Source organism: Rhipicephalus sanguineus, chromosome 1, assembly GCF_013339695.2.
Source record: "Rhipicephalus sanguineus isolate Rsan-2018 chromosome 1, BIME_Rsan_1.4, whole genome shotgun sequence".
Lineage (NCBI taxonomy): Eukaryota > Metazoa > Arthropoda > Arachnida > Ixodida > Ixodidae > Rhipicephalus > Rhipicephalus sanguineus.
In genome coordinates, this window is record NC_051176.1 from 178363866 (window position 1) to 178387163 (window position 23298).

A 23298-nucleotide genomic window follows, 5' to 3' on the forward strand; every position below is an offset into this window, starting at 1 on the left:
GGGGGGTTGAGGGGGTTCTGACCCCCCCCGAAATTTTTTTGATGCTTTAACTTTTCGGGTGATACTAAAATATTTACACGCCTTCACAGCGACCACCAGCTGCCAAAGTTACACTGCAACTTTCCTGGCATTGCTTCCCTCTTCTTCCTTTCTTCAAACCTACCCTTTTACCAGAACACCTCAGCGCTCCCTCCCTCGCACCTGCCCTATTTGTACAGCTTTGCACTTCGCCCTCGCGTTCCTTCGTCTTTCACCTCGTAGCAGCTCCTTTATTGATTCCAGATGCTTTCCTTGTGCATTGCCACTGGAGAAGTTATCCGTCTGTGCGGACCGCACGTGTCGGCTTTGGGTTCCTACGAAAAGCGCGTCTCCTTCTGTGAAGGTAAACAGTTCGACAGCAACGGCAACACCAACACGACGTGCGCAAATTTGCCAGGGAACGAAACCCCTAAGCGGAAAAACTCAGCGGCGCATTCCGAGGACGCAGGCTGCAGGGTAAACTTTTCTCAAACTGTAGTCCTCGCCACCGAAACGAATCATCGAAGATGACATCTACTGAAAGACTGGTATATCCGAGCAACTTCGAACAACCTTAACCACACGCAAGGAAATCTACCTCTTCTGTACACAGAAGGTATATGCGCCTCCCTACAAAGCGCACAAAGCGAGGATACAGCTGGCACACAATCCGGCACCAGCGGTCAACTTTCACAGGAGAGAAAAAACGCCGCCAAGCTGGGCTGCGCGCGGGAGTACAGAGGCTGACGTCACAGCCTACAAAGTGCATTTTTGGGGGGTCACGGCTATTTAATTAGCGCAGCCCAGAGAGAATTATGCAGGCGCCCAGGGAGCCGTCTGTGAAAAGGTGACTTTTTCACAGGAACGGAGCAACACCTCCTTTCTGGACTGTACCACGGGAGTGCAAATGTCTCGGCAGTGCATTCTTGGGGGTTCACGTATATTAAGGGGAGTATGCAGTGCCCATGGAGTCTTCTGTGAAAAGGTCTTTAAGTAGCGTTAATCCAGTTTGCTGCAGCTGGAGTACAATAATGGGCCTGCATGCACACCAGCTGTAGCGGCGTTCAGAAAACACATGCGCCACGCGGGAGCCGGCGCGTTCATCACACTTCTACATTCTAGCCACTGTAAAGTGGATAAGAGAGGAAGAAAACATCGCCCGCCGTTCACGCCAGGCAGTCGAAGCAGTCGCAAACGTCTTTTTGGAGCCACTGGCCACTTCTGTGTGCGTGCACAGGATTGCGGCAGCAAAATGAAAAGACACTCTGCAACAACGAAGCAAAGGAGTCTTGCGTCTTACTTCAAGAAAGTTCGAACCGATGAAGCGGACGGAGAAGAACCGCCTCCTTCGAAGGATAAAACTTCGCTCTCCTCAGCACTGGTGGAAAGCCAAGCGCGTCCGAACTTCTGTAGCGACTCAGGAGAATGCACCGGTTTATATGAATCACCTGAGAACGAACACAAGCAGGACACCCATGCGCCGCCGGGAAATGATGGTGGCCGCAGTGCAACTCCTAGTGACCTTTGTTCTACAGTCAACGCTGGGCAAAGTGACGCCTTTACCACTGGGCAATGCCCAAGGAAGGTGAGTGGCATGGCACCTACACATTCTGGTTCGCCTCCCCTCACACGTCTCTGATCTCTTCACTGTCTCTGCTTACGTACGGAACGACCTAACCTGCTGCCATTCCCGTCGCCGACTTCGCGCTGGCGACGCTACAGTGGCAGCTTGTAACACATACATACCGTTTTTGTACCGCGGTTACATTGTGTTACTTCATCAGGAGCCGTTGGTCGCGGTGTCCCCGGCTTTGGTGGTGCTATTGTCCAAACTTATTTCTTGCTTTAACCAGAATTTGAGGTTGACATACCAATTTCTTTATTTGGGTACAAATAATTGAAAAGTACCATCGAATTATTACAAGTAAGCGATGTACTTGTTTTATTCACGAAAATAAGCCAGTATAAATCTTAAAAAATGGCAGCCGTTCTACACGCAAACCCCCCCCGAAAAAAATTCCTGGGTACGGCCCTGCATAACAGTGTCATATAATGAACAGCACATTCAATCAGCTACCATCAAGCCCCTGCATACAGCAGAAGTAGCTTGACAGGAGATTTATTTTATGTAGGGGTGTGCGAATATTCGAAATTTCGAATATTTTTCGAATAGGGTTTGCTATTCGATTCGATTCGCACTGGAATTTAACTATTAAAGTGACCCCTTCACATTTTTAATATGCTTCACCTCATTACACTCTCGTATTGCGGCAAAGCTGCCTTTCAAGCTCCGTTACGGTCGAACTTTGCCAAGAGACAGTCAACGTCCGATTGGAAGTGGTCCATAGATTTTCAATATGCTTCACCTCGTCACATTCTGGTATTGCGGCAAAGCTGCCTTTCAAGCTCCGTTACGGTCGAACTTTGCCAACACACTGTCAACGCCTGATTAAAAGTGGCCCCTAGATTTTTAATATGCTTCACCTCATTACACCCCGGCATTGCGGCAAAGCTGCCTTTCAAGCTCCGTTACGGTCGAACTTTGGCAAGAGACAGTCAACGTCCGATTGAAAGTGGTCCCTAGATTTTACATATGCTTCACCTCACCACACCTCGGCATTGCGGCAAAGCTGCCTTTCAAGCTCTGCTACGGTCGCAAATCTATTAACTCAAGAAAACGCTGGTTGTAACATGGAGATGAAATATGTGGCAGAGGCTCAATTAATGCTGTTTTGGACCTGAAATTTGGGCAGGAAGTGCGAAAAATCGGAAGCCGAAGCTTTTTAGCATCCAAAATTTCAGATGTTCTTATATATCGACGTCTACGAGGCAGATTTGGAACTCCGGACTTGAAGGGAGCACACCCTCGTCCACCACATCAGTTGGGCTTCCACAGAAGTTGAAAGAGGAGGAGAGGCTGAGGAATTGGCATCTTTGCCTATCACGTGTAAAGTGTTGTCGGCAACACTTTGGTTGCACCAAATTATGTACATAAATAGAATTCGGCCTCTACATTGCTTCATTCTTGATAAGAAAACTATGAAACACGCCACCCCCCCCCCCCCCCCCCCCCAGTGCTTCATCAACCTAGCGAAAAGAAACACTTTCATGTTGCTATTTCAAAAGAATATGCTTAGGAAACCTCTCTAACTGCAATTTCGCTTCGAACTATTCGAAAAATATTCTAGAAATATTCGAAAGATATTCGATTCGAATTCGCTTCGCACCCAAAATTTTGCTATTCGCACAGCTCTAATTTTATGGCAACTGGAGAACCACTGTGCATTACTTAAAGGGGCCCTGCAACACTTTTTGAACATGGGCAGAAAATGCTGCCGATCGGTAGTCGAGGCTCCTGCGAACACGTGAGCCAAACATTATATAATATAGCACAGCACGCAGCAGGAAATTTACAATTAAATTTCAAAGTCAGCTAGAAATTGCTCGCGCTTCTCTTGACAAATGATGCCATATACCCAAAATCAACTACGTCACATACCCAAAAGTCACAGCCATTGGCTGATTTGAACATTGTGAGCTGCATAGTTACTGCGGCCATCATGGTGTGCCACCGTCGCAGCGTGGGCAAGCGAGCTGCACACAACATTAGTACTATGGCTTAGAGCACTGCACGGGCCCGGGCCGGCCCGCGGGCCGGGCCGTCCGAAGCGTTTTTCGGCGGGCCCGGGCCGGGCCCGTGCTTGGAAGTTGGAACCACGGGCCGGGGCCGGGCTCGGGCTGGTTTCGGTCATGTACGCCCGGGCCCGGGCCGGGCCCGCGCTTGGAACCACGGGTCCGGGCTGGACTCGGGCTTCATAAAGCGGCTCGGGCCGTAAAATCCAGCCCGTGCAGTGCTCTACTATGGCTGCGTGTGCTTTCAAAGAAAACAAGAAAGTGCTAAAGGTCATGATGTGCACTGGCGTACAGACGTAGCTCTTGCCCCCTTGCCATCCCCTCCCCCCTTGTGTAGCCTTCAGCATGCTCACTGGGACGAAAAGAGAGAGAAAGCGCTTTGAGAAAGTGCGACAAATCCCTGTGACTCCACTTGCACTTGAAGAAGTCTAAAAATCTTTGTGGAAGTCAATTTGTAAGGCAATAAACTCCGATAATGAGGTCATTTGATGATTACATGGAAAAGTGTTGCAGGGCCCTTTTAAGGTAGCTGTGATGAGGTTTAACAAACAGCATGAATTAACTTGCAATATAGGAAAGTCTTGGTCTCTGAGAGAGCAAAACAAAATGAGCTGTATATGACCTGAAATCATCTTATTTTGCTGCTCACACTTGAATGAGTGTAGTCAGATTTTGTTTGTTCATAACAAGTCTTATTTATACCTCACAAAGTTTCCACCACCCACCAGTGCTATTGTTGATACTATACTTAATTATAAAGCCACATTCTAAACATCTCCAAGATGTGGCCAATGCGGCGAGCTGCCCTGAAGAACCGTATGCCCACACCATGCTTATAGTATACACTGATCAAACTGATGATTTCAGCTTCAAATAAATTCCTGTAGAGCATGCCTGTTTAAAATCTGTTCCGGTCTTAACACTACAATTCACACTGCTGTATGAAACGCATGTATAATACGAGCACATAGTATGAAACTATATTGTAAATGTACATTGCATTAAACAGTATTTAAAGTAAGACCTGTATTAAATAAGGGTGTCATTGTACTGCATCATGGGGTGTGTTATGCTGATTCATCTTGGGGCATGACAATAGAACAAGTTTTCTTCAATGGGTTTTAGATTTGTTACAGAAACAAAGCCTTTAACACAATGCGTTGACGGACCAGTCAGTGCTTATCCACAGTAACTTTTAGTGAACGATGTGTTACTTGGCTTGTTATTCGCTCACCTTGATTAATTCACAACAATGACTGAAGGAGCATGTTTTGAAGCATTTTCTAATGCTCTTAACCTCTTACTTAGATAGGCTAAGAGATACAACTACAAGGCGCTTGGAAATGGAGATAATGATTCGAGAAATAAGTAATATAATTTAATTAAGACCAACATCTTTAAGTCTCTCTCACAGTTACCAAAATTTGTGGACGGTGTTCACATTTTAACTAATCCTACAATTATAGCCAACATAAAAAAAAACACTCGTCCAGCCTGCATAACATCAGAAAGGAAACAAAAATACCCCTTGTTCTTTCTGTTGTCTCTTGTAGTGTTATGATGACCAAACCAGTCTATATATGCACCAATAACTGAAGCACCAATATAGTACTGTTATTTTTCAAGAGCGTTCATCTCTGGTTACTAATCCACCCCCACAGCTCCTGCTGGACTCACTTCTTTTACTTAAAACTTACATAACCAGAAGAATTATTAGCTCTATATCTCAAGACTACCATTTATGGCTTAAACTTAATTAATCTATCGAAAATCAAGCTTGTCGCTCTCGGGTTAGCTTGTGCCCATTTTAATGTTGTTAATACAGCATTACTCACAGGCGTTTTTCCAGGAAGTCTCAAACAGGGTAATTTAATACCCATATTTCAAAAGGGTTAAAATATTTAGCTTAGCATTTATTGCAGATAACAGTCCTCACATTTCTCAGTAACTAAGAAGCTCATTGTTATCACGTTCTGAATCGCCTATCAAAATATAAACTGTATTTTGTCAACATTAATTATGCCAGATTGTACACAAAACTAAAATCCTCAGAGATTTGCAGGCCTACCTAACTACTCTTATGAGGGTACCTTACTGACCAAATGCAAGTTTTCAGGAATGCAGATGCTTCATCATCTCCATCAACAACAAAGGCATTTCGCAAGGGTCTGTTTTGTGCTCCTTCATGTTTTAAGCAATAGTTCCTTGCGAGTCAATCGCAGAAAACTATCATCATCATAACGGGTATATGCCACTGTGTGGCTACATGAAAACGAGTACAGAGAGAGGGAGAGATAAAGACAAAAAGAAAGAGATAAATAAAGAGAAACAAACAGAGAGACGGAAAGAGAGATATAAAGAAAGAGAAAAATTCTTACCGAAAAAAATTCTTCACGAGGCGGGATTCGAGCCCGCGTACCCTCGATCCGAAGGCGAGCGTCCTAACCACTCGGCTATCCATGCATGCTAGCAAAGCAGAGCATAGCCTTGTATAGTATAGTGCAGCCAGGGGGTGGGAAAGGGAAGCGAGCTTAAGGAGGAGAGATGTGATGGTGAGGGGGAGGAGAGAGAGTAAATCGTAGCACAGAAAGAATGAGAATTAAAGAAAGGAATAGAGAGAAAAAAATGCAGAAAGAAAAAGAAAGAGATAACATCTACGAAAGAGAGAGAAAGAAGTTGAGAGAAAAAAAATGATAGAACGAAAGAGGAAGCAAGCATCGCGTCATCTAGCGACCAAATACCGCACCACCTGGCCAAGCTGCGCATGCGCAGTAGCTAAGACACGCCCTCCGACGGAGACATCGCGTGCAACCTCCACTCTACAGTGGCTGCATACTCTCGGCTGCAACCTCCACTCTACAGTGGCTGCATACTCTCGAGGAGGAAGCCGCGCATCTCGAACTAGACGTGTCGGTCGAAGGGGAGTACGAGCGGAGACGAGTCCGTGCTTCACTGTGAGAAGCTTTATGCAACTTGCATTTTTTTTATTCACATCAATGTTTTGCCATCATCGTCTAACTATATCTTAATGTAGATAGAGTCTCAGGAAAACCATCCCAGCAATCATATCCAGCTCAAAAAGACTTGCCAGTGTTATTTGGGAAAGCTCTGCCGTCTACTTCATGGTTTGTGGACTTGCTGCTGCTGCCTGGTCATCTGTATGCTATCCTTCTGTTTGAACTTTGCTTGCTTGGCCACTGTTAAGCATATTCTTATACATTGATTTTTAAATTCCATCCACATCTTGTCTTAATTTCATAGTCATTGTGAATAGCTCAGTAGAATCCTTTTGTAGTCATCATTGATTGATATAGGTAGACATGTTCTAGTTTCATTCCCTTTGTTGTAATTTTTGTATTATTTTGTGTATTACTGTTAGTCCATATCTTTTTTTTTCCCAACTCCCGACGCTGACTTTTTCACTGTGTTTGCGTGAGTATAGAACGACCAACCGGCTTGTCATACCCCGTCGACAACTTCACGTTTACAGCAAATGGGTGACAGGCTGTGACACTCGGTCAATTTTGATGTCCTAATGATGACATTCTACTCTGAGCTTACATTCTACTCTGAGCTTACCCAAGTGTACCTATATAACCAAAATTATGTTTTTATAACGGCACCTGTTCTTTTACCACCAAATTCGACAATAACCATGGTCTTCTTTTCTATTCAGAGCCTTCTATTCAGTCATATTTATCACTTTAGAATCCTCAACAATATGAAGTATTGAATAACTACAATCACAATAGTGTAACTTAAATGCCAAGCAATTTTCCTTAACAAAAGTTCACCAATTTTTTTTTTAGAGATATTAATGTTTAAGCCTGCTTTATTTTTTTCAACAATTTTTGTTTATGAAGTTATTTCCTAAATATTTTCAAACTTGTGGAACTGCACAGTGTGTACTCTGATTTTGTGCAAGAAGTAGCTGTGCGTACTAAATCATTGCTTTTATTAATGTCTTTAACCATCCAGACCATGGCAGAAATGACTTATTTATTCCTGCGTAACCTTAAAATATCTGTTGTTTTGCTAATTCCAATGTGTTAAAGGACACTAAAGTGAAACAATGAATCAATTTACACAGATAAATTACCCTCTGCAAATTCCACTGTCGTTAATTTCACCATCATAAGTTTACTAATAATTGTTGGGGTTTAACATCCCAAAACCACGATATGATTATAAGAGACGCCATAGTGGAGGGCTCCAGAAATTTTGACCACTTGGGGTTCTTCAACGTGCACCTAAATCTAAGTACATGGGCTTCAAGCATTTTTGGCTCCATCGAAAAATGCCACCGCGGTGGCCGGGATTCGATCCCGCGACCTTCGGTTCAGCAGTCAAGCATCGCAACCACTAGACCACCGTGGCAGGCATCATAGGTTTACTAATGGAAGAGAAAATGAAGGTGTAAGTTTCATTTTTAAATTTCAAGCTGAAATCTCTGCACATGGACATCAACGTGATGTGAACTTGAACTTTGAAATTTATTCATTTCATATTTATACAAGGTGCAGATGACAGGGGCGCAGACAAAAAGCCAGAAATCAGCTTGACTAGGCCTGTATCCCTTATTGGCAAAACATAGCATGTCAGAGATTTCAATTTGCTTTTTTGAAATTTGGCCACATTAGCCCAACAAAGTTTACTGAAACTTGGTACATTAAGCCTTTAGCCCCCTCAAAGGATGACGTACTGCATTTTTACCGATTAAGAATTATGTAGGCTCCAGTAGAGGCTGTTAAAATCTATGATGTTGCGTTGAGCCTGTGTGGGAACCTCGAGGTGGCATCGCCACCTCAATTCCCTTTTGCGCCTTTTCTTGCTTACCACGCATCTTCTCACGGCAGGAGTTGTATTTTTGGTATTATGAAAAGGTCATTTACCAATGCGAGAAAAATAGTTTTTTTCTTTAGTGTCCCTTTAACATTCACTGATTTTTCCGCTTCAAATATCTTTTGCTAAGTATGCATTCTTAATTTTATACATGCTCTAACAGGAGATCTTACAAGCATTTTATACCTCGGGACCTACTCATCTATTATGTCATGACAGAATTTTTGTAATGAAATAACATTCGAATGAACTTGAACTTTGGAAAGAAGTACACTAGTACAGAAGCATTACATGCAAATTTGGATGGGCCTTACATCTATCCCCATATGCCTCGCTAGTGGTGCAACACACAAACAAGCAAGAAGTGTAACAAACATTTCTCCATTTATTATAAAATATAGGAAGGTCGCCCAAGGCGAATACATGTACAGAGGGGGATTTGACATAATGTATCTTCGACCACAGGTTGTGGGCATACGTTCACAGTTGCCCTGATAACAAAGTCGCTGGTAAATGTTGCACAGTGCTTGTTATTGTTCTCCTTGAACAAAATGTATGACAGCTTAAAAGGTGCAGCAACACTAGGAAATAGTGCCTGCTTGCTCTCACCTCCATAAAGCGAGACACAAAGACAGGGTAGGAGTGGCACAGTCATATGCAGTGTACGTCAGACAACGAAGTCAGATGTGCAACAAACACATAAGAACACAAGTACGATCTGTTGCACTGGCAGGTGGTACTGCTGCTAGAGGTAGAGTTACTGTATATGCTACCTCTAGGTAACAGAGCTGCACATCTGTCTTCCAAACGCCGCTAGCAACCATGCATTGCGGAGAAGCTGACGCTCGGGCCAGTTTTTGTATTTCTTGACACCGCCGCTGCAGCGAACTGAATTAACACTAATCATCGACAGTCAATGTTTGTCGCTGGTCTTTGACACGCCAGACATGTCAATCGGTGACACGGTAGGCATGTTGCCTGCAAAAACGGAGTGCTACTCCACCGCATAGCTGTGGTTGCTAGCCAGACCTATGAGCAATTCTGCTACCTAAAGCAGGGGCGTAGCCAAGGGGGGGGTTGGGGGGGTTCAAACCCCCCCCGAAATTTTTCAGTTTTGCTTGCGTATATAGGCACGCACAAATACAAACGCACGCACGAATATACATAAAGTATGGTTGAACCCCCCCCGAAAAAAATTTCTGGCTACGCCGCTGACCTAAAGGTAGCACATACAGTAACTCTAGCTAGAGGTTAATAAGCAACAATCTCCTCCAGCTCCAGAGAAGCGTACTGGTAAGCATAAACTGGAGGAAAAAAAAAAAACCTTCAGGAGTTTCACATTGCACTTCTACCAAAGCAAGCATCATTTTGAGTGGAAATAAATCCAATTGGAAATAACCAGTACAGTCAGCATTTGCACTCTCTCAAAAACTCGGGTTGTGCGAATGCTCAGTGCCTATTGGCATTTCCTACAACTGTGATGTCCTAATCGTGACTGGCACAGCTGCCTTTTAAAAAAAAATGTAGTGCATTACAAACAGCTTTGTTTTGGATAAACCCCACCTACGTGCACATAAAGGGTTCTGCACAAAAGCAGTGCCCTTGCTATCCTATTAAAAAGAAAGAGCAGTTTTATTCCTCTGGGTGCACATGTTAAACTTGATGCCCACATATTTTTACATCTTAAGAAACTTACCACATTTTCCAAACGATATTGGTGTCCGTAGAAGGATCAAAATTGTGACAAAAATCACTGCAGCAGCTATACACCCAATGCAAATCAATGCATTGAGTGGTATGTTGAATAAGCTAATAAACCATCAACCAGGCAACATGGGCAATTTTATGATGCACTATTTTTGCTACTTGCTTTTTTTTTATTCCCACAGCAGTGAATGCACAAATGAAATTGACTCAATTCAATTACAGATCTTATTTAGTAAAAATTACCTTATCTCTTGCTGGTGTTTCACATGTAGCTGCACTAGGTTACATTCAAATGTCACTGCATACTCGCAGGGTCATTACTAATTAAAAGTGCATGCCAAAGAATTTTCTCTATAAAGAAAAAAAATGGCCTTGAGAGCAATTATGTTGCTATTTGTGAGACTGTATACTGGGTGTTTCTTTGAGGACTAAGTATTACTTAAAAAGAGCTGTCTTGAAATAAAAGGGCAGGTCCATTACCACCACTGACATGCCATGAGATGTGGTGGCCGTATGACGATGGGTGATATGCGGTAATTAGGTGGTAAATAGCAAAAATAAGTTAATTAACTTCTAAGCTACTAGGTTGAGTGGGTTCATTATAAATGGCCAATTTAAGTGAGCTCTCTGTAAAAGCCATATCAGCTTTGGAATGTGAACAGGTGCAATTAACCATGAAACTGTGGCACGACGAATTCCCACTCTTGGAGTGCGTGAAAACAAAGCCAGAAAACAGATGCACACAAATGGCTACATCCACTGAGACAATGTTTCTGCTTACATCACTGAAGTAATTACATCACAGTGAGTAATTTGTGCTTGGTGTCAGCATTGTGCAGCTCAATTGTTGACAGTGTAGAATGGCACAGCATTGGCTGCCCGCAGTTTGGTGATTTATGCAACAATGTTGCCTCCAGAGGTGCGGCCATGTGCACTTATGCCTCCCTGTTATGGTTTTGCATGCTGAAAGCAGGAATTCATTGTGCCACAGATCCACAGGTGACCACCTTTTTTTTTTTTCACATTCAGAAGCTGATATGGCTTTTACAGAGGTCTCAATAAAATAATTATTACATTTTTGCTAATCAGTGACTAATTATTTCATGTCATATGTTACTCCATTGGCACCAGAGGTAATGGTACGTATACAAAAGAACAGCCCTTTTATTGCAATATGCCCATGAAGTATTAATTAAGGCCTACATAGAAAAACTTTGTATATCAGCTTGCATCACTTTCCATTGTGCATGTCCTTTGCTCTGCTTGTAGCATGTTAGCCCATATGGAGAAAAAAGCAGTCAAGAAGTCAACAGTAGCTCCTACAGTCAAACCAATGCAATGAATACTTTTGTGGTGGTTCACTAGTCCTTGTGGTGGTTCACTAGTCTGAAGCAGCCTCTCAATAATATTCTTGAACATAGACAGCAGCTGTGTCTTCATTTTAAGAAGACTACTGGCACTTTTAATTAAAAAAAAATTATAAGGGTTTTTCTTGAAGAGACAAGAGCTGTCAAGGACTTATTTGATACATTTGAAAAATTTCCATGCTTTGTATAAACACTGACGTGTCCATGGATAAATCACACACAGCATTGTGACAGAGCAACTACATACTACTTTTTTTTTTTCACTTTGACATGGAAACGGAAGGCAGCATTGTTCGTGCCAGTGACCAAACATATTTTGCATAAGAACACTTTACAATGTAGCCTCAGTGCCGGACAAGCATCATGAAAGTGAGGAAGTGTCAACATGCGTTTCACCGTGCGTCTGTTGTAAGCTCTTCCCCTATTGGCCAATTACTCATGGCAGGGGCAAAGTACCAGGTTAAATTACTCTCACAGGAGCCACCTTTTGATTCTCAAGTTGACAACACCTGCAGCTACAAAAGCACTTTTTCATTCCATTTCTGTGCTCCTCAGCATAGCCCATGCATGGTTGTTAAAGCAGAGGTGGGTCACATAGATGAGAAAGAATACATGAACACACACACACAAAAAAAATGTGGTAGTGAAGTATGCTCACTGTATGGTTCCAACATCATTTATGTGCACTTGAACATAAATGCAGACTGTCTGAACTACATTTCTGCATGCCACAATGGCAGAGAACTGACCTGTTAGAGGTGCAAAAGGTGCAAAAAGCAGTTGTAAGCATGGTCATGTCTGAGGTGTTTTTGTTAACTCAAAGCCCCTAAGTTCAATTTGTGTGCAGTTAAGCAAGAACACCTGTATGCATTTTGCAGTCTGAAATTCCCTCCAAAAACTAACAATGTTTTAACAAACTGGCATATACATGCACAGCATTGCATTTCAAGGACAAAGAGTTTGAATGCCACTGAGTAATGAGACATTTGCAAGGCTTCCAATGGAGTGAGCAGGGCCAGATTTTTTTAACACAGGGACTGATCATGACATATCCAATGCGGTCATGCTTCACATATGGCATTCAAACAAAACAGTCAGTAACATAGGCCTCCCACTTCCAATAACCTTTCCTTTGTGAAAGCTTAAACCACCTTCATTGGATGTGTGTGCAGGCTTTGTAGGCCTTTGTGATGCCTAAATTCTGAAAGACTGTCCTGTGTGTGGTAGATGCAGCTATTCCATGGTACATAAGCAAGTGAATTATTAAACAGTGACTGGCACAAGCAGGCTGGTGAGCGTGAGGCAGTACTGACCCCACTAACTTTAAAGGACTCTGAATTCTGCTGCTTGAGTACTTTAATATGGGACTCTGTAGCACATTACCAGCAAGCACCTTATGAAGTGTGGTGCCCTTGCATTTGAGTCACAGGGTCATTATAGTTTGAAAACATTCCGTTAAGAATTGTTTAATCCAGAAGTGCTGTAATAAAAAACTTGTAGAAGTGCATGCTAGTCCAGGTGATCAATAAACTCTGCAGCTACACATCTGCAGAGAAAATGCATGTTCACTGCATAGAGCAGACATTGATTTAAAGCAAATCAAATGAATGGACCATATATGGTATCAAAAATGTGTTGTATAATGACATGACTTTGGGCTAGCTTATGGCCGTCTAAATGGAACATGTTGAGCTAAGACAAAATACCACAAAGACGACATCCTCGCAGGGATGCAACAGCTGCGCCAATTGTGCCAATTTGATACAATTCCTTATTTTTGCGCCAAGCTAAGCCAAAACCGTGAAATTTGTTAAAATTGCGCCACGCTGCGCCAAAATGCCTGACCAGCTTAAAATATTCTTAGATGCGCAAATTTGAGCGAGAAATGGAGGCCGCATTGGTCATCTGCAGTGTGGGCATCGTCATCCAATACAGACGCGCAGACCCTAACCCTATCCCCCCCGAAAGAAAAGAAAAAAGTCAGTTTCACCGGAAGGACGAAGCAATGAATGCGATAGCAACAAATTGTAATGCTATACGAAGTGAGGCTGGCAGCAAACTCTTTTGTATCCAATCTCGCGTAACTCTACAAAACATTGGTGTAAGAGAATACGGCGTTTCCAGGGAAAGATGCTCTTTCTGCACAGTGTCTTCGCATTGACAGCGCAGCACGTAGCAGGATATACGAGCCGCCCGCTGATGGCTGCCGAGATAGCGCGCGCACCAGCGATCGCGACCGCACCCTTAGAATCAAAGTTCAAAAGTTGCTGCTCGAGCGACAGCTCCACCGCCCCCCTCTCGCATCTTTTCATGCTCGTTCAAGACGGACGGGGCGTTTCCTCTATGCTTCGATGGCAGGCTTCCCGAGTGGAGTGGTGTTATAGCATGCGCCATCCGAGCGACGGAGATGGCCTGGCTCATTTGACATCTGCTTCAGTCGCGTTCGTCGCACGCGCTCACATGCTTTTACCCATGGTAGAACATACTATGCACAGGGATATGTTATCAATTTGGACTTTATACGGGAGATGACGGCAAAAACTCGTCGATAGTGTCCATATAGTTGTTATCACAGTAGAAAAGGACAGTAGTTCTCAAATTTCCTGATGCTTGTTTTATTGCGTGCAGAACGCTTTTTAAGCCACTTTTGCTGCAGTACACTGGTGTCCTGCGGAAAAGCATACTGAGATTTAGAAGGGGCTATTAGTACTAGCTGTCAGGGACTGAACACATTTTGTTCCTTCATTACTCATTCATGCACGCACCGTGTAATTACAAGTACTAGTATGATCGCTGACATCTAAAAAATTATTGGCAATCATTTGGAGCTGCTGTGTATGGCGTTTCTGCGGCCTTGAGAAACAATAGACAAAAGCGTATGACAGTTTTCTTTTTTCGCTACCCTCACTTGCTCCTGCTTTATGAATCTCCCAAATTTCTAGGTTGCCAGGTTCGCAGGTCCACATTAGCATTTCCAGTGCCTGTCGAATTATTTGACAGGTCCTGCAGATGCTAACGTGTACTTAGTCATTGTTCGCACTGTGGGGTGGCTCAACACACTGCTTTTATTGAAATAGCAGCGTTCACATGCACTGTGCACGAAATAGCTGATGTTGAATGGTTTTTACGTATTTTTGTTTTCTTTTCTAAAAGTAAGCCTTCTTTGTTATACTGCTCCAAATTTGGGATTTCGGGCTAAAAAATTCAGGCTTTTTTTCGCAACCTGCTCAAAATTTCAATTTTTGTGCTCCAATGCAACATTTTGCTGCTCCAAAAATTGCTCCAAGTCCTATTTCGGCTGTTGCACCCCTGCATCCAACAATGGAGAGCTTCACTGTGTCGTCTTCATGGTGTTCTGTAGTCATTCAATATGTTTCGTTAAAGACGTGTGCAGCAGACGCCACATTTGACAGCCACTTATTTTAGGTTTTGGTCCTTCTAGAAGAAACTGAAGAAGTGTGCGTAAATAAGAATGTTCTTGCACGATTGTGAGTGACCAAAAGCATGTGATGTCTAACCAGCACTCCCCTTTTTGATAATCTTTATAACTAAGTATTACTCTAGCAACACTTAGCATTACGTTATTGAACTGGCACAAAGCTGAATCGAACAGATTCCAACAAGTTTAGAAAGTGTCACTATTCACCAAGTGGCCAGAATCAAATAGCCATGGTTAAGCTTGCATTACTGAGCTTGCACTTGGTGGCTGTTCTTTTATATCACCCTTAGCAGATTTATGGTAATTACAGGAGAGGCTGGTACAACTTGTTTCAAGAAACCATATGCAGCATAATGTTCACACTAGAGAGATAAATACAGCCATACATCAAATGTGATGAAGTAAGGCTTCAACAACATATTTCGGCTACTGGGACTAGTGGAGAGCTGGGAGGATTTGGATGACTTACCTGCTTGAATATTTTTCTCCATTTATTTGCAGCCTAGAAACAAGTTCAAATTACCTGAATATTGAGTGAGGGCTATGTAATCGCAACAAAAGAGGACAGCCTTTAATGTCTTCTAGGGAGTTAAAAAAAAGCCAATGGTAAACAATAAATATTCCCCCACTTCACCCTTAAATGTGGGAGGAATGGGACATCATTTGGATGCAATGGGACAGATGGCTCGTCACTCCAAAAAGTTGTGTTAGTCAATTTTGGAGGGTGTCATATATGCACCAAATATTAGCAGATCACAGTCATTTCGTACTGCCGGCCAGCTCTACGTGAGATGATGTTGACACAGTGCCCTCCAATGAAGTTTTAATTACGTCCTCTTAAGTGGGGAAACACTGTCCATGCGTTGTTGTTCCTTCGTCAAATGCACTCAACTATGACACCAGTTATGTCACTGCTCCTGACTAGACCTCTGTAAAAAGTCAACTGATCTTTTTCTGCATAATTTCACCAGGACATTATTTTTCAAACCGCTAATAGACCCTCTTGGAAGTCATTTTTAGGGAAGCAGCCATGCTCATCATCAGAGTGATGGATTACTCAGAGGGTTGGCTCCCTCTGGCACCATAAAAATGTGTTTACCTTCAAAGTGGGAGTTTGGCGCTTCTCGAATCTAGCGTCTGATGTGAGAACGCTTGGAATTCACTTTCAGTGCTCGCCTTTTGGCTGCATCTGCGGTTTTCTCTCTTTTTCTCGACAGCTGCACACTCAGTTTTCAGTTTTTCTGCAGGTCTATCAACGCAACACTATACTTCCCTTTCTCCTTCCTTCTTGTATCATTCTTATTGGTGGTGCTTATGGGTAGAGACAAACATTGTTCTTGAAGTTGTAGCTAGCAGGAATCCTAATAGTTCGCTAATAATTAAAAGCTGGTGGTTGGTTATACCAACCATCAGCTTTTCATGACTCCAGACATCTGCGACCAAGTGCCTTTGCATATCAGCAAGCCAGTGAGTGGACTTGCATGCGTGTGAGTTCGTAGTGCATCTTGCTCTCCTTCCACAAGTAGCCACTCAGTTTTTCTTCTCTGTCATGAACACCATGCTACAAGCTAGGCTCTTTCTTCGAAACTTTATCACTTCTCCCTCCAATAGACTTCCATTTTTTCACATACCAAGCCAGTACAGATATGGACATTTCCAGAGATGGTACCAAGTCCCATACACTTCACCTTTCGATACACACCTACCGGCCTTCTGCAAGCATTGCGCTATTACATGCTTAAGGCTTGTCGGAATGTTTTCCATGTTCTTGCCATTCCCCAATAAGCTAAGTGAAGTGGTGTGAAACAAGCAACTTGTATAGTATCAGCTAAACTTATAGGTGGTACAATGCTAAGTATGTGTGTGTGTGTGTGTGTATATATATATATATATATATATGGGTCATTCCACGCCAAGTGTCCCAGACGTGGCTCTTGCACATAGCAGATTTTGCTGATAAAATTTGTGCCTTTTTCCTGTGCCATATAGAGTATTGTGGCAAAACATTGTTGCTCGAAAAAAATTTTGACGATTATGGCGCCCCGTCGAATTTTGCTTGTATTTGTTAAACCGTGCCTTATAAAAAAATGTGTATAAAATCTATTTTTTGTGTGTTGAGGTTCGAAACCACGCTTGCGCCATCACAGAGGTTCTGTTTAGTTGTCCTATTCTTTAATTCCGAATATTTTGTGTTTCACTACCAGCTACGTATCTTCAAAAACTACAAAAATGTTAAAAGTTCGTGATTTTTCCTTGACCTATCTGTAACTCTCCCTAACCAATATAAATAATAGTATCATTTTCAGGAAAGTGCATTTTAGTACAAAAATGTTTAAGGGTAAAATAGACTTCAAATCTTCCCGAAAAAAATTGTGAAATTAGAGAAAATGTGCGATTTGTCACATGTTTGACCGTAGACTACATCGTTAAGCAATGAAGCAAGTCTAATCAAATTATTTTTTGTTTTAAGGAAGAAAATAATTTTTGAATTTGGCCCTCCGAACGCGTCCTGCATTTCTTTTTGTTGGTGCTTCGCCGCAAAGCACGTGGTCGCCCTTGCAGCTGACACTCGTCACAGGCAGAGGCAAGATGCGAGATGTATGTCAGTGACTCTTGAGTGGTCGAAAGTCTTGTCGCGTTGATGTCAGGGCGACGAGTAATGAATTTGCGTTACAATGAGAGCTTGCTTGGCGGGCCCAATGTAAGTATGGACGCCCGAGAGCAGGCTATGGCGTCGTTTCCACACTGTGCTAGAGGGCCGTCTGCACAACACGTATACGAAGACAAACAAGTGTATACAATGTGCATTATTTCATTCAGTATGCGTATGCTAATTGTGCAGACGGCCCTCTAGCACATTGTACCAACGGCGCCATAGGCTGCTCTAGGGCATCCATTGGGCCTGCCAAGCAGGCTCCCATTGTAACGCGAATTCATTACTCGTCGCCCTGACATCAACGCGACAAGACTTTCGACCACTCAAGAGTCACTGACATACATCTCGCATCTACCCTCTGCCTGTGACGAGTGTCAGCTGCAAGGGCGACCACGTGCTTTGGGGCGAAGCACCAACAAAAAGAAATGCAGGACGCGTTCGGAGGGCCGAATTCAAAAATTATTTTCTTCCTTAAAACAAAAAATGATTTAATTAGACTTTCTTCATTGCTTAACAATGTCGTCTACTATCAAACGCCGCATGACGAGGATTTTTACTTGGACCGCATCAGTATGAAAAATACGGTCAAACATGTGACAAATCGCACATTTTCTCTAATTTCACAATTTTTTTCGGGAAGATTTGAAGTCTATTTTACCCCTAAACATTTTTGTACTAAAATACACTTTCCTGAAAATCATACTATTATTTATATTGGTTAGGGAGAGTTCCAGATAGGTCAAGGAAAAATCACGAACTTTGAACATTTTTGTAGTCTTTGAAGATACGTAGCTGGTAGTGAAACACAAAATTTTCGCAATTAAAGAATAGGACAACTAAACAGAACCTCTGCGATAGTGCAAGCATGGTTTCGAACCTCAACACACAAAAAATGGATTTTATACACGTTTTTCTATAAGGCACGGTTTAACAAATACAAGCGAAATTCGAGGGGGCGCCATGGTCGTCAAAATTTTTTTCGAGCAAAAATGTTTTGCCACAATACTCCATGTGGCACAGGAAAAAGGCACCAATTTTATAAGCAAAATCTGCTATGTGCGAGCGCCACGTCTGGGACACTTGGCGTGGAATGACCCATATATACAGGGTGTTTCAAGAAATGTGTCCAACCTTCTCAAAAAATCAGGAAAATGCGATATTTGCTCGGGGCTTTCAGAATTGCTTTTTCTGTAGCGACAGGAATCTTAAGGTAGTTGAGGACATCATTTAGGACAGTAATTAAGAAAGTTACATTAATTAACTTTTTAATTAGTGGAGTTAGGTGATTGTGTCAAATGGGAGAATTGAAGTTCTTCATGCGAGGAACCCATCCGAGCTTTGAGATTTCAAAAAAGCGTCCTCTAGTAATTGTTGTGGCGTAATGAAATTCAACGAAATGCAACTGCTTTCAACAGCGAAAGCCATCGAATTCGATTGAATTTCATTACTTTGTAATTATTACTAGAGGCCGCTTTTTCGAAATCTCAATGTTGGGATGGGTTTCTCGCACGAAGAACTTCAATTCCCCAATTTGACACAGTCACCTAACTCCACTAATTAAAAAGTTAATTAACTTAACTTTCTTAATTACTGTCTCAAGTCATGTCTCTAACCATCTTAAGATGCCTAGCGCTACAGAAAAAGTCATTCACTCATTTTGGACGTCTCAGAAGAATATGGCAGTTGCGTTCTTCCATGTTTCTGTTTAGGTTTCGCCATTGAATTTGGTTGAATTTCATTACTTCGTAATTGTTACTAGATGCCACTTTTTCGAACTCTCAAAGTTGGGTTGGGCTTCTGGCATGAAGACCTTCAACTCGCCCCTTTGACACAACCACCTAACTCCACTAATTAAAAAGTTAATTAATATAACTTTTTTAATTACAGTCCCAAATAATTCCTTTAACCATCTTAAAATCCCTGCCACTACAAAAAAACCAATTCTGAAGGCAGCAATCAAATATCGCATTTTCCTGATTTTTTGAGAAGGTTGGACACATTTCTTGAAACACCCTGTATATATATATTTGTTTTTCTTTTGTTCAGCCGACAACACTGAATATAGCTTAAGTATGTTTTTTGACCAAGAGAAAACCATGAATAAATCAACAGTTTTACTTAAAATGAAGCCCTACACATGTCTTCAACCTGGAATTTCAACAAACAAAACAGAACTCTCTATCAGTGGTAAATCCATTACTATAATACCAGTTCACACATATCCAATTAAAAGATGTGTGTGCCACTTCAGCCTCCATTCAACTGTCCCAATTCTCCCCATGTCGGCCAGGCAGACTAAATTAACATTTCACATAGATCAACTGTGGAATAGGCTTAAAATTATAGTGGAATGAAACTGTCTACAAAAGCAGATTTCTCACGTCATTTTGTCACCCATGCTTGACTGCGGCTCGAACATTGTAACCAAGGAAGCAGAACCTTGAACATATGCTCAATGGAACTGAAAAGATAACTCTTTTTTTTTTTTTTTTCTAATAGCACATGAAACAGACATACCAGTCAGTCATCACAATAGAAGATAACAGTGCTCTGGCACCACCTGTATGTAGTACTGAAGACTGGAATGAGCAGATGACAACAAAATTATGTTGACTCTCTCACTCCAACTGTCCCAGTCCTCCCACCAAAATCCCCCTTTGATCTGTGGAATTTGCAATGGCTTTTCATATTTATAAAATGAAAATTACTCATCAGCAGGCAAAGAAACTAAAATACCCACAGGAGTGTGAATCAGCTTTATATATCTTTCACAACATACGGTAACCTTTACACCTGGTTGGAAGGTAGGCCTACGTAAAAGACGACCATAATTTCTATAAGAAGGTGACATGCCGAACATAATGCGCACATATCGTATTCCTTTTTTTAAAGAGTATAGTAATAGCATGAGGCCCACCAGTTTGATCTACTGTGTTCTCAGCAATGCATGCAAAAAAGAAATTGGCATCACTGATAGGCACATTTTGGAAAATTTTCCCACAGTATATATACGGCACAATCTTGCTAAGCTTTTGAATTACCTCGTATGCGCCGTTATATCTGCATAGGTAGGATGTCGCTTTTTTTTCTTAGACCCTGACAAATTATGAACACAGGTATTCAACGACACAGTGACCACCAAACTGGGAAACCAAACTGGGAACGCCAATTGGCCGGCCATAATGGAGGCTTGATTTTGCAATTCTGACAGTAGCTACCCGTGTGGAGTCACTTCTCAACTCTGCACCCTGGGCAAACATGAAATTTTCATAGGGCTTATGTGCGTTTGTGTGAACAACAAGCCAGTCCCTAAAGACATCACTAATACCCCTGACACACGGGCAAAAGTAAAGTACTTTGCAGTAAACACCTTTTGTTACTCTGAACGTCCCTTTGCAGAAGTCCTTTGCAGAAGCCAGAGTAAACCTTCACTGTTTGGCAAATCGCATTACTGCTAAAAAGTAAAAGATGTTCCCAAGGTGAAAAAAAATAACTTACGGGACACCGCTGCATTGTGACAGATTTCCTTCTATAGACCTTTCAACGGAAAGAGGGAGCACCTCCTTTCTGTACTGCTGCACGGATGTACAACGGGCGATGCTGCTGCTCGGGCAGGGCATTTTTGCGGGGTTACGCATATTTACAACAGCGCCAGAGGGGAGGGAGATACTCCTTTGCGTCATGTGTCACTGCGCATGAACGCCTTTTTGGAAGATGTCCCCTTACCTAAAGGTCTTTAGAGTGCCTGTGTGTCAGGGGGATAATCCAAGCTATAACTGCTAGAAATTTTCAATCACAACTACGTTAACAACACTAGTAACATCCAATGCAGGCTCTGCTTCCATCAACCTCTGGTCTGCTTTCTGCAGCAGGACAGCAAACATTTGCTTGCACATTTATTAACTCCTTGCTATAAGACAATGACAAAATTTTCCCTGTGCCACCTCATCCTGATCACTGGTTTGTAATGAACCACAGCAAACTAGAACAAAGATTGTTAAGGCAGTATCGTAGGGTGAATTGTGCGAAAATAAATTTTTAAAAGTTTCGTTACTAAAAAATAATACCTACTGTAAGAAGCAAAACCATGCAGTGGTGAGCACATAAGAGTGCTCGAAGCCACTTAAAAATGGCGCCGAAAACCACACCTACTGATGGATGCAAGGGCTTGTTTACATGTTGTTTTCCATCATAATTTTGGCGTGAATGTATTTTTTAAATAATAAATATGGCTAGATATTTGTATTCTACTATTTTCATTAGTTGAGATTGCAGATTTTCCCACTAAGGGTGCTTTTGTAGCATAGCCATTGGTTTTTGTTGTGAGCACTTTCCATGCATGTTTTTAAAATAAAATGGCATTTTTCCCAACACCACTTTTTTGAAAAATTTTGAACCTAAGCATACTTTTTCTTGAAAACTGTCTGACTAATTACACTGAAACTTCTGAAATTATACTCAAATCCCTACCAAATGGCCTGAACCTGAAACTTTGAAAAAATGCTTGCGTTATAGTTTAGAAAAAAAAAATTAATTGAAATGTCTCTCCTATGGTATGTGATAAGTCCGGACAATATATATTTTTTTCTGGTGAGATAAATGTAGGGACCCATTCTTTTTGGTAGGAATTAAAGCCAGTATCATTTGACATTAGTGTGCAAAATTTCATGGTCATGCTCATTTTTGTTTCCGAGGAAAAGTACATCCAATTTTACACCCGAGCCTAAAATTTGGTTCTCAAGTTAAAAAAAAAAAGCTGCAGAAAAAAATTACACTATGTGAAGGCTGAACACATTCTTAATCATCACACAAAATTTTACAAGATGTGGAACAGTTGTTGAGATATAAAGCTAAAACAAAGATGACCCCTTTATCCTACCATACCCCCTTAAGTCCCAATATTAAAATGAAGTGCTTAGACAGTTTTGTTTTGAACTAGAACCTAAAATATGGTGCAAAAGAAAATGGTTTGAAGAAAGTAGATCGAGGACAGATTGTGGTCGTGAAAATTTGTATGCAGGAACTAACCCTCAATGAATGACTAAGAACACCAAGTGTACGATGGTCTGCACTATAACCAATGACAGCAGCAGAACATCAGTAGGCATAAGTACTGCACAACACCAGCCAGCCAGTTCAGTTCATCTGTCCCCTTCACCAGCCATGTGAAAAGCAGAAAGTTAAGCCATTTGGTTGAACAGATGTCCAGCAACTGCTGGAGCTTACATGAGCACACACAAATCACATGGCATCAACATATATAGGCAATCCAATATCAAGTAACACTTATTCACACACAGAAATTAAAACCACTGTGAAATCTGCAGACTCTTCAGAGTAATTGTCACTTGAAAAATTTTGAAGGGCTTGTTTCAAAATATGTGCACGTGTATGTGTACACGTTTGTACTGTACCAATATGCTATATTTCTTCATGGTTTAGGTTACTGCCCACAAATGTTTGCACAAGGTCAATGTAAACTTCAGTGAATTTGTCATAAACAGCCTGACAAATTCATTATTTGTGTTACCAGAGACACATATTGGAGTGTACCAGATACACATGTATGAATCCTTAATGCAGTATGGATACAACAGATCTTTCAGAGCTGCTTCTTCCTCTGCAGTAACTATCAC

At 41.9% G+C, this 23298-nt stretch overlaps 1 long non-coding RNA gene across 1 annotated transcript; it reads right to left on the reverse strand.

The window, feature by feature from the left end:
• Positions 1-8858: 8858 nt before the first annotated feature.
• Positions 8859-17518, reverse strand: LOC119403159 (uncharacterized). Its single transcript, XR_005186097.2, has 2 exons — positions 9710-17518; positions 8859-9541 (listed from the first exon to the last, which is right to left on the reverse strand). It is a non-coding gene; the product is annotated as an uncharacterized LOC119403159 (long non-coding RNA).
• Positions 17519-23298: the final 5780 nt, after the last annotated feature.